The sequence below is a fragment of the Pseudomyrmex gracilis genome, unplaced genomic scaffold (genome assembly GCF_002006095.1).
Source record: "Pseudomyrmex gracilis isolate BER0280 unplaced genomic scaffold, ASM200609v1 scaffold_9, whole genome shotgun sequence".
NCBI classification, from domain to species: domain Eukaryota; kingdom Metazoa; phylum Arthropoda; class Insecta; order Hymenoptera; family Formicidae; genus Pseudomyrmex; species Pseudomyrmex gracilis.
Window position 1 is genome coordinate 1,453,436 of NW_018020593.1, and position 11,537 is coordinate 1,464,972.

An 11,537-nucleotide genomic window follows, 5' to 3' on the forward strand; every position below is an offset into this window, starting at 1 on the left:
ATCGTAGACAACGCAAAATGCAAATTGATCTTCAATTATTGTAATTATTTCGGATGCCTGTGTACAATCGTCGCGACTTGTTGCAACGAAGCTAGTTTTTCTCGCAAGAATTCTTATAAGATTGAACGACCGATTGGCATTTTATGTGTTGTTGATATCGCATGATTGCACTACGTTTAAATGGATACTTTATACATGTTACAACTGCATTTTATTTGTTATTCCAATAATTATTTTAATATCATCGCTCACGTGGATACATAGTAATTTTTCAATTACACAGACGATTTTGATTCAATAAAAACATAATTTTCCAAACACAGCATCCTTCCTGGCGTCAATTGCAGTTGTTAGTTTTTCTCCTCTTCGTACTTATTTTCAGCCGTTCAAAAGCGAAATTAAATTATCCTGGCTATAACAGAGATGAGTCTATTAAAAGACCAGAATGGCTAAATCTAGCTTAAGGATCAATCTTCGTGATATTTTTGTCCGCTGCATAGAGACACATGGTTTATTCGCGACAGTTATTCCTGCAATATTGCGAAATTATACAGACGTAATTTTGGCGTTTCGCGGGCCGTTGACTGCGAAAAGTGTGTCGATTCTTCCAGAGCTATATATGTCTTGTGCTCTGAATTAGATCTAAAATATATTGCGCGATGTGAATGTTTTTCTCTTTGTTTTTTTTTTGTTTACACTAAAAAAAACTTCCGAGTATTCATGCAAACATCGTGACAAGTGTAATTGTCGTGGTATGTTGTTTATGATCGACTCGAAGTGTGTGCTTGACTTACTATTTCACATAAGAAAAAAATGAGCAGAAACAGAATTTTTGTTAAGATGAATTGTTCGTTCTTGATATCAAATTAGAACAGAAATTTTACTGCATACACTGTAATAAATCTAAAAAAAAAATATGTATATATCTTTTTTCTCACATTATTGCAAGATAGAAGCTAAATTACAAGAAAATGCGTAAAATCCGCATAGAAGATTAATATTTTTATATAGTGGAGACACGTGACACGTACAAACTACTACTATTTTTACAAGATTTTTATGCAAGTAGAGAATTAATTAAATATAAATAATGTAACAGTAAACTGTCATCAGATGTCGACTAAACATGGCCTCAAGTAAAGCGCAATAATAATTTTATCAATAAAGTCAACGCAATTACGACAATTAACATGTGTGTTGTAAAGTATCAGCTATAGAAGATAGAATAAATTTAGCTTGCCCGATTGCTCTCCCTCTCTCCGTTGAGTTACACATATTCCGGTAAATTCAAAAAGAGTTAAAATAAAATTTAAAAAAATTACAAAAAAATGTTATAGTTTCTTTGTGTGCAAAAGTTGATTCGAAGTGACTGCCACTTCGCGTCGAGAAACTGTAAGTTTCTAGCTTTCTGACGTGTATGTATATTGGCAAGAGCAATGCATTTATCACAGATCGAACGTTAGACAAGAGATAATTCAAGGTCTATAAGGGGCCCGCCTGTCCACACCCACGAGAAACGGACATGAACGTCACGTGCCGTCCGAGAAGGAAAAAGGAAATAACATGCACACTAACGGGGATGTGTTGCGCACGCTAAGATAGATCGAGATATCGCACACATCCTTATCGCTGGAAATCAGTCGATTATGTAACGCATCAATTGTTAATAATGTAAATTGAATGTGCATTTGCATTTTAAACACAAACGTATACATAAATAATTTATTAATTAAAGCCGCTCGCTGTTCTGCTATTATGAACAATCTACCGAGCGATTTAATCGATCGATAAGTCGCTCTTGTATCACACGATCAAATTTTAAACGTATATCAAGATGACAATGATCGCTTCTTTCAAAGGAATGCAAGAATTTTGACAAAAGTGAAAATAGTTTACTTCTTTTAATTTTTTAAATTTTTTTTTGAGAAAATGTCTCAATGACCTTGTCGTAATATCTACTTATTGTTGTCACTTTTTAGACCTACATTCGCATTATGTCGCGCAAGATCATAATAGATTTAGATTAAGTTACAAGTTTCCAGTCGAACTGCTTACCGATCTGCAGACTTAATATTCTTAACATTTCATGAGAGATGCTTGTAAGCGTGATTGATGTCACGCGGCATTAACAATTTTCCAGAAGAAACAATATGATGTTATTTATAGTTGTTACCGGAACTGTAACATAAAAAAACTTGCATCGTTGAGTGGAATGAGATTTTTTGTTGCGCTCAAGATGAGAAATACAATGTGTAATACATCTCCACTATGTATATACTAATTCAACGAATTTACAATTTCTTTTGCAAATTAAAAGAGGAAACAGAAAAATGTAATAAAAAATAGACGCAATGTGGTTCACTACTAATTGTCCTTCTATAATGCAACCGCAAAAGTGTATCGTATTAAAATCGAATGATACAGAGCACACTTGATACTCTTGATTTTGTTATAAACTAGAATAGCGAGTAGGTATTTACCTTCTAGCGGCGGCCTGTCAAAAGCTCTAGCGAACTGAATTTTGCCGCGAGAAAAATCGACACCGCTGTCGCGAGCTGTCACTCGTAGTTAGATCGCTGTCAAGTTGTGGCGACGTGGTTAGATCGCCACGATACAAAGTATTAGCAGAAAGATATGATAACTTAATTTGCACTTCTTTTAGACAAAACTGACTTCTTTAGACAAAACTTGATCAAAGAATTATTCGTACGTTTTACGTTATTTTCTGTTTTCATTATTTATTTTGTTTTATATCAATTATACATGTATCAATTCTATTAAAACCTGATATATTTTCTGCATGAGAATAGTTTGTACGAATGTACGAAAAAACATTCTTTTGCTATCTGCGCTAACATCGAAGCGCGAACAGTTTACCGACTACAGAAACGGCCAAAGGTGGTATTTGGCATATGTATTAACGTCGTATATATTAACGTATATTTTAATAGATGTCTTTCGTTCTAATCGTTGCAAGAAAAAAAAACCGAACAAACATAAATGAATATTTAACGACGTATAATAGCGACCATTAGAGCAAGTCGTGCAAAAAACGCAGTTGCGCAATTAGATCATGATATATAATCCCTCGTACAAAAAAATACAACCGCTCTCGCGTGTAAGATAAAAATTATTTTTATTGTTAAGCTTCTGGATATAAGTTAAATGTAAAATTGGATGTAAATAAATTCAGATGTGGAATTTTCAACATTTCTCATAGAGAAATAATATACAGTAGAATTTCACACAATCGAACCCGCTTCAAAATCGTGTTATTCATTTGTTTCACAATCTGTGCAAACAAAAAGTATAATATCCAAGCAAATTCAAAAATAATATATTTTGTAACAAATCCAAGAATTGATTTATCTAGTGTAAAACAGCAATTACAATATTTTTTATATCACGAAGTAGGCCTTGACGTTTCTTTAAGAAAATTATAATTCTTTTAATTACCAATCGTCGACATCGTCGCTTCAACTTACAAAGTACGAAGTGAAAGATAATATATACCGCGATAAAATGTCGAAGAATTAATGTGGCACGTATATTTTAATTAGTTTCTACAATCTGAAAAAGCTGGAAACATAAATGTTGCAGTTCTCGGTAAGATTCCGTTAGAATTTAACGTGCGTAATACCTTTTTGTGAGATAATGTGACGTACATATGAAAACTTATCAAGCTTGTCATCGATATCGCCAATACGATCGTTATATCAGCGTCGGAGAACACGCCTATCAAATTACCGTAGGAATTAATCATCGCGTGGAAACTGTAATTATTTTTTTGTATTACTTGCGAAGAAGACCTTGGCGTTTCTTCTTAAGAAATTAATTACTTTTTAATTACTGTCAACAAATGTTTTCTTTCACGCTGCTTGTTAAGTCGCGTCACGCCGTGCATTAGACTTAGATAGAGAAACACAATCTATATCATAATTTAATTATATATATAAAGGTACATTAGGTGTAGGAATAAAAAGTAGCGAATATAATAGAACATTTAGCGTATTTGCTCTAATTAATCAGCTTTTATTATTCAATCGACAAAGAATGATGTTTGGAAATATCTATTAATCATTGTCACTTACCGAATGCTTTTTTTTACAGAAGGAATTAAACGCATTGTTTTTAGTCACGCATGAATAATTGAATTGGTATATTATTGTATTTGTACTATGGACACACACATGCATCAGGTTTTGCTCGGAACAGTGCAATAAAATTGAATTTTTCGATTTCTTCACGTACGTAGATTGAAATCGAATGTATATACATGTAAAAAAACTAACAACAATTGATTTAATAAATGTCAATAGCGAACACTTTCGATTAATCTAATCATTTTTTGTTTGTATATATAAAAGTTTATATTCGCGTCAAAAACTATACAAAATTGCAATACGCTTATGCAATTTTGTTACTAATTACAGTAAGATTTCGACTAATAATGCATGTATCCTTGAACAGTGACGTTTTGAAATCTATATTCGAGGTCAATACACACTTTCAAGAACTTTCAAACCTGCAATCGTAAGATTTAAAATTCAAGTCAATGCGATTTTAATCTATGTTCTGTAATAAAACAATATATGTAATCGATTACATTGTTTACATCTTTATGAACATACACCCAATATATTTGTTTTTATTTACACTTCCAGCTCAGTAAAAAACGTGCACGTGAGAAAAAATATTTATGTAAAGTTGCACGAATATCTCGCGGCATGATTAATAAGTAATCAAAGATAAGTTATCCGCGTGTGATAAATTATCCAGAACAATATTCTTGTACATATTGTGTTGCACACATGCACGCATTCTTTTGCTGTATAATTTGTCAAATATCGGTTCTCAAAATCTATTTTTTTTTTCACATTACCTCCTTTATTCTCAAGTTACCTCCTTTAGCTTTATTTATAGAGTACGTTAATAACAATAATGATTTCTACATTTATATTACTTTGCTTAAAGCAAAGTTTTATGTTATTAATATTCAAATATAACAGCTATATTATGCTAATTAAATGAGTATCAATCGCTCCTTATGTGTCAATCCCGTTCTACTTTCAGCCGTCGCCGTCATGCTATTGCGCGACAAAGAGCAAAGAAAATATAAAAAAATAAAATGTTGAAAAATGAGATCGTTCCCTGCACCAAATATTCTGAGCATTATATTGTTTTTGCCGGACAAGCAACGCGCCGGGGCCAATATAAAAGACACAATGTAGAACAAGGGCAAGTACATTGCATCACGACCACTTCCTACTTCTGAAACACCGTAAAAGCAGAATTGAATAGCCTCGCGTGGCGGAAAAGCAACAGTCACTCGACGAGGATAATCTAAGGTCGATTACTTCGCCTGGATTTATCTGACTCATAACGAAGAGAGAAGTAGAAGTCTATCGACCCAGAAAACACAGTTTCCTCAAACTTCCTTGGCGGCTCGGTGTGTCACTCATAATCTCCGCCAACAATTAGTGTGTTTTTAACGATAATTCTTTTTCCTTCTCGCGAATTATATAAAAAAATAGAACATGTCGTTTGTTCGCTCTTTCGCGAGAATTGAGAATTACGAGAAATTAAAACAGCGCGCTAAAAAGAGATTACATAACATCTCTCGAAGACTATTAATTTGATATGCAATTTCAGACTCGGTTTCCATAATAAACGAGAACTGGCCGATAGAAGTCCTCATTAACTGTATCGCAATGCGACATTAAGACGTTATAAAAATTAATTCTACACACCAGACCACACCTGCGCGGATGCAAGGCTAGATTTTTATCTGACCGTTAGTATGTCAGCGTGGGATTTATTTTGCCACTCCCACGCAATTACGCACGATTTTCCACGCCTCGATTTTCCGAAATTGTACATTATCCGCAACTAAATTATTTTATTACACGTTCGAATCTGCCGATATTCCAGAGCTCTGCGAATGTCGCGGCCATCGAGCCAGATTAAATTGTTGTATGAAACGTGGGAGTAGTTGAAAAACGCAACTGACATTATTTAAAAAAAAAAATATTGGAAACAGTTATATTTACACAGCACGAGCAAACTCCAAAGATTGAATTAAATAGAAAATTAAATTAAGTTAAATTAAATTAAATTAAATTAAATTAAATACAGAAGAAGAGAGGAAAATTGAATAACTATATCCGATAACAAAATAAAGCTCACCATTATAAGAATTATTAGGAAAAAGCAACAGTCACGTATTGTCGAAAACTCTTTCAAAGACAAAGATGTACTCTTTCCACTTCTATGCACATCGTACATGGAACAAGGATATGGTTTTAACGACATCCATCATAACGCCCGTATAGTTGCGCCGTAGTGCGCGTGCTAGTAATTTATTGTGACAAGCTTGATCATATTTTTCGTCCCGTAACAGAAAACTTCTTTGTACTGTGCATAATTAAATTATAAGAGAATTTTATATTTATTTACAGCTACATATATACACGTTCTTCCCTCTCCTATATTTTATGAGTGCAAAAAATGGATCGTTTTCCATGGCCGCGATAAAATATCTACCAATAAATATATGTTTCTAAAACCAAGGTTATTCTCTAAACCGACATAAACCGGTTAGAGGATAGAACATTTTTGTTACAATTCTATTTAGAAATACGCAGTAACCTTTGCGGTAAATAACATATATCTACTCATCACACGCACCTGTAGAATAAATATTTTGTCATAAATATTCACTGAATCGTTTTGCAAGATTAAAAGTGAACAATAAAACGTGCTTGTTTCAAACATCGAGGTTCTAACAATTCTCGCGTGATTAAAATAACACAAAAACTGCTGAAATTATTATTATAAATTTCCTATCGTGCAAGACAAATGTAATAGACACAGAAAAATCTCGCTGTAATGATTTTTTTTATCCGTCATTTTTCACAAAAGAATTTATGTTCCCTTACTGTAAAGCTCATCCGAGCCAACTAAGCCAGAATATGAGCGTAGTCTTCACAGAGACTTAACATCCCTCTTCGGCCGCTTATACCATATTTCGTCCATTCCGCGTCCAACCCCTTTTCATGGAAACCCGTCGAGTTTTCTGGTCACGCCGGTAACCCATTTCCCGAGCTTTTACGCTGGCCACGACCTGGTTATTTAAAAGCTGTGTGACGCAATTTTATTCGCGTCTTTATTACACGCAAATAGATAATCATTGCTGCGCCCGCGATTATTGCGCGAGTAAAATTATTATAAAAACAAATTTTCTCTGCACTGTAATTAAACAATCTCAAAAAGTTTAATGATTAGCACTCGGTTAATTGTTGCGTTGCTTGTGCATTTTACAAACAGAAAGTAAAATCAATTACTGCAAGCGTGTGTCAACTCATGGTCTGTAACGCGCGTCGAGAGAGACAACATTCTCGAATCGAACGCAACGGTAATATTTCAAAGATAGCGTTCTCCTTTTTTTTATCATATATAGAAACTATTTAGATTACGCACAAGGACGTGTTGTATATATTATTATATGTAATTAGATATATATCTATATTTTCCGTACCTGGGGCCGCGATGTAGATATATACATATAGCACGCGATTTGTTTCTCGTGTGAAAACGAATAGATAAAAAGAAAACGCTTTCAACAAAATGTAGAGTAATTTTTTAGTCGACAGAAAAAAAGAAAATCGAAAAAAAGGAGAACAATTTAGTGCTCGTATATTTCTCTTTTTTTTTCAATAGTGATAACACATTAACAATTCCATTGTAACAATCACTCGTTGAAGGCCTGTTGCGACCGCAGCCAATGATATAAGCGAGAGAAAAAATCGCACGCGGAAGGAAAATTGTCAGCATGACGAGACTGCGATCAAACAAAAAAATTCTCGTCATTATTTGTGAAGAATAAAAATGACGATGTGCGATAAGCATTAATGCAGAAAAAATTTTACATTTTTCCGAGTAATTTTGCATTGTTTGCATTTTGTCCGTTATTTCGTCCGTTCAAAATATGTATACGTGTAATGTGTGCACCAAATTATACGATCCTCAAGAAACGAGGTAATCTCGCATGCGTTTCCCTCGAGGAGAAAAGAAGGAAAAATCCGCAGAACCAATAATGAAAGTAATCGGATTTTCTTGCGAATTCGTTTTATTCGCATTTCTGCGCAATTAAATCCCTCTCCTCCTGGCTTTCTAGTTCGTGCAAACGTAAAGCGATTGTCAACGATAAGAAGATTTTTTTTTATAATGGTATTTGCGCGTGTGTGTTAGTTATTATAGTCTCAGTTATCATTATAGTTGTTTTGTAAAAATTTAATCGATTGATACTTTTTGTTATATCGACATAAATATTTCATTTGCACGCGATAGATGTGCACAAAATTATTTTTTATTTTAGAAATATTTTTGAATATATGCCGTACAAAAATATATTCTACATATAAAAAACTCATAATTATTCTTTACTTGTTTTAATTCACAGATGCAGAGTCATCTAACAAATATTTTATCAATAAATAAATATTTATGAAGACGCGCGAGTTATAATTTCAACAATCGAACATGTAGAAATTAAAGATATACGACTGATTGTCGATAATATAGTTTGCTTACATAAAGATAAACTATAGTGTTTGAAACTTCAAATTCAATTGTAATGTATGTTTGTTCAAAATAATATACACGTATAATAGTTCCAGAAATAGTGATTTCATCATTACTGTTAAAATAAAAACATTTTAAGAATTATAAATTATAGTTTTAAAATGTCTTGCTGTTATGTACAAACTTACTGTGCGTTAGCGCCCTCTCCGGTAAATATTACAACTGAAGCAGAAAGTAATAAGCCGAAGTCTCGAAGCCTCGAAAGAAAAGTGGTTTACAAATATCGTCTTAAAAAGAAAAAAAAACAATATGTAAACACAAACTTGTCTCATGCACGAACATTATTAAAAGTATATTACGGTGTTTGTGTAATAACACGCGTGTATAGAACTGTGTGTATTATTGCTATTATGTTGATATATTGTGAATTCAATATACAAGTATTACGAATCCATATTGACTCGTAAACATTCAAAGTTGTTGTTCATATCTCTCATCTATTTCGTCGAGACAACAAAATTGCTAAATTGTTAAGTACGTATATGTTTTTCTTTTATATTTAATCGCTCAATGTTACTCAATCGCATTTAATTATTCATGATCAGTCATGAAACGCGTCGCGACAGACTCGTCCACGCGAGAAGTGAATTTCGCGATCACTTATCGGAATTACTAAATTATTATGACTAATTAATTACACTATAGATTGATGTATCGTAATTTCAGTATTGACAATTCGGTCTGTTGTATATCTGAACAATTTTTAAAATATTTACGTTCTTAAACAATTTCGCAATACATATCGTGCTACTGTGTTTCGCGCAAAGTGTGTCGCGAGTTAAATCGTGGCCACGAAGCCACGAGCGCGACCGAACGCGACCGAACGCGACCGAGCAATCGCGAATCAGCGGACCGACATAACTCAGGAAACATGGCGGCATTGCGCATCGAGCGCGAGACTAGAACGTGAAAAAACCTCAGATCTTTGTTGCGTTACAACAACTACGAAAGTATCCGCGTTAAATAACTCAGACAGTTCGAGAGAAGACGTGAGACGAGTAATACGCGTTATGAGCACACGCAAGACTGTGCACGTGTGAGCAGCATGTGCAGTGTTTCGTGACAAAAGGAGTCGCCCGCTGCGGCCGAAAACTTGATCTACGTCTAAGCAATATTGCCGTATGCGCGATTAATTGGCGATCGCATTCCGATTCGAAGTAACAGGTACGTGTAAAATGTTTTTTTTTTATTATGTTTACAAATCAGCTCTCTCACTGACGTACACGTTGTTCTGTTTTGAATAATGCGATGTCGAACGATATGGATTCTCGTGATCTTCGGTCATGCGGCTGTCGTCATATGATGTGTAAAAAAGTAACTGTTCGGGCTGATTTGTTCTCGTCATACACGTTGTCTCATTCACCAGGACGTTGACTTTCGGGGTGCATCGCCCTCGAAAGACCGACCCTTATCTTTTCCTGAGAATATGGTTAACGACCCAACGCGTTAATCATACGGTCGCGTGTTTACTTCGGGCAAAGAGACGGAAGGTTGAGGTAGGCCACATATAAACGCGATTGTCGTCACTGATTTTCGCACAATGGCGTTTAAGATAACGAGCCGCCCGATTCGTTCCGATCGAATCGATTTTCATGCCAATTGTCACAACATCATTCTTCACGTTCGTCTTGGTCATTTGACAAATTTCTCACTCTCCGAACGTGTAAATTCATTAATCCACAGCACGAGAGTTCTACTTTTTGTAAAGATTTTTTTCTAACACATTTGATTAAACAACTAAACATTTGCGGATAAAAATTGATCTGGGGTTTTTGTTGACAGAAAGTTACTATCAATTATAAAAAGCCGATAAACATATATGTACACGTACAAACATGAAAAAAGAATCGACCTCGTCTTTGTTGAATTCCGGTTCGATGAAATAAAAAAACGTCAATTTGTGAGGATGTGACGAGAGCACGATTCTATATTCGTTTTATATTAGCAAGCAAGTTGGGTTTACATGAACGAAAGCGCGTGTTTTTCAATAGTATACTTGATAATAAAATGTAATTTATTAAGATTCTCTCTCTCGAGAAAGTTGCATCTCTGATACATGATGAGAAGAATGCTAGGGACGTAGCGTACATGTGCGCAGGCCGGGGATAGACATTCGTGGTAAATAGGTCAGGCGTTCCTCAACATCGGGGTTATTGACCCGCGACTTAAGTCCCGTCGATAAAACAGATAACATTTAATTTGTATGAATTTGTTTCATTTACCTTTATATAAACGCTGACGATAGAGGTCACTACGTGATGCATTTTATGCTGGCTTTTCCTTTCTTGTAATAAAATTTCAATGTTTTTGTTTTTTTGGAAATTTTATTGTGAACAATTTTGTAAAGATAGTTTTGTTCTATTAATAATATAATAATAATGTAATATCAAAACGGAAATGATATTCAGTGGCAATCAAATAATGGTCTACATGTATGTTCGAATAGATATAAATAATGTATATCGACAAAAAAGAAATTTTAATTTTGCGACAAGATTTTATGTAGTTTATGATAATATATATATATACACATGTGTATATATATATATACACATGTGTATGATTTATATATCGCTTTGTTAGTAACGTTCATTATCGCGTTAATCGTTAAGCTCGCTTACATAATTACGTTCTCGCGTGCATACAAGGATATTGAACTTCCTAGTAGAGTCGTTAAATTTGTATTCGAATTGTTACACACGTGTGATTACAGTTACATATTAAAACTTTAATTACTATATTTTATACAACGCAAGGGAGAAAGAGAAAAAAAGAAAAAACTTGTACAATTTACTGGGTTCTATTATTTATTGAAAGTTTTTATAATACGCGTAACGTAAAAGTCACCCCCGGCTAAATAACTGTAGAATTGCATCTTCGTAAGTGTATATATA

The 11,537-nt window shown here is 34.0% G+C and overlaps 1 protein-coding gene across 1 annotated transcript in view; it reads left to right on the top strand.

The window, feature by feature from the left end:
* The first annotated feature begins 9,523 nt into the window (after positions 1 to 9,523).
* The window catches only part of LOC109861318 (circadian locomoter output cycles protein kaput-like), a 63,184-nt gene continuing 61,170 nt past the window's right edge, over positions 9,524 to 11,537 (top strand). The window contains exon 1 of the mRNA XM_020440931.1: positions 9,524 to 9,807. The gene's annotated coding sequence lies outside the window, so the exon portion shown is untranslated. The remainder of the gene's footprint in view (positions 9,808 to 11,537) is intronic.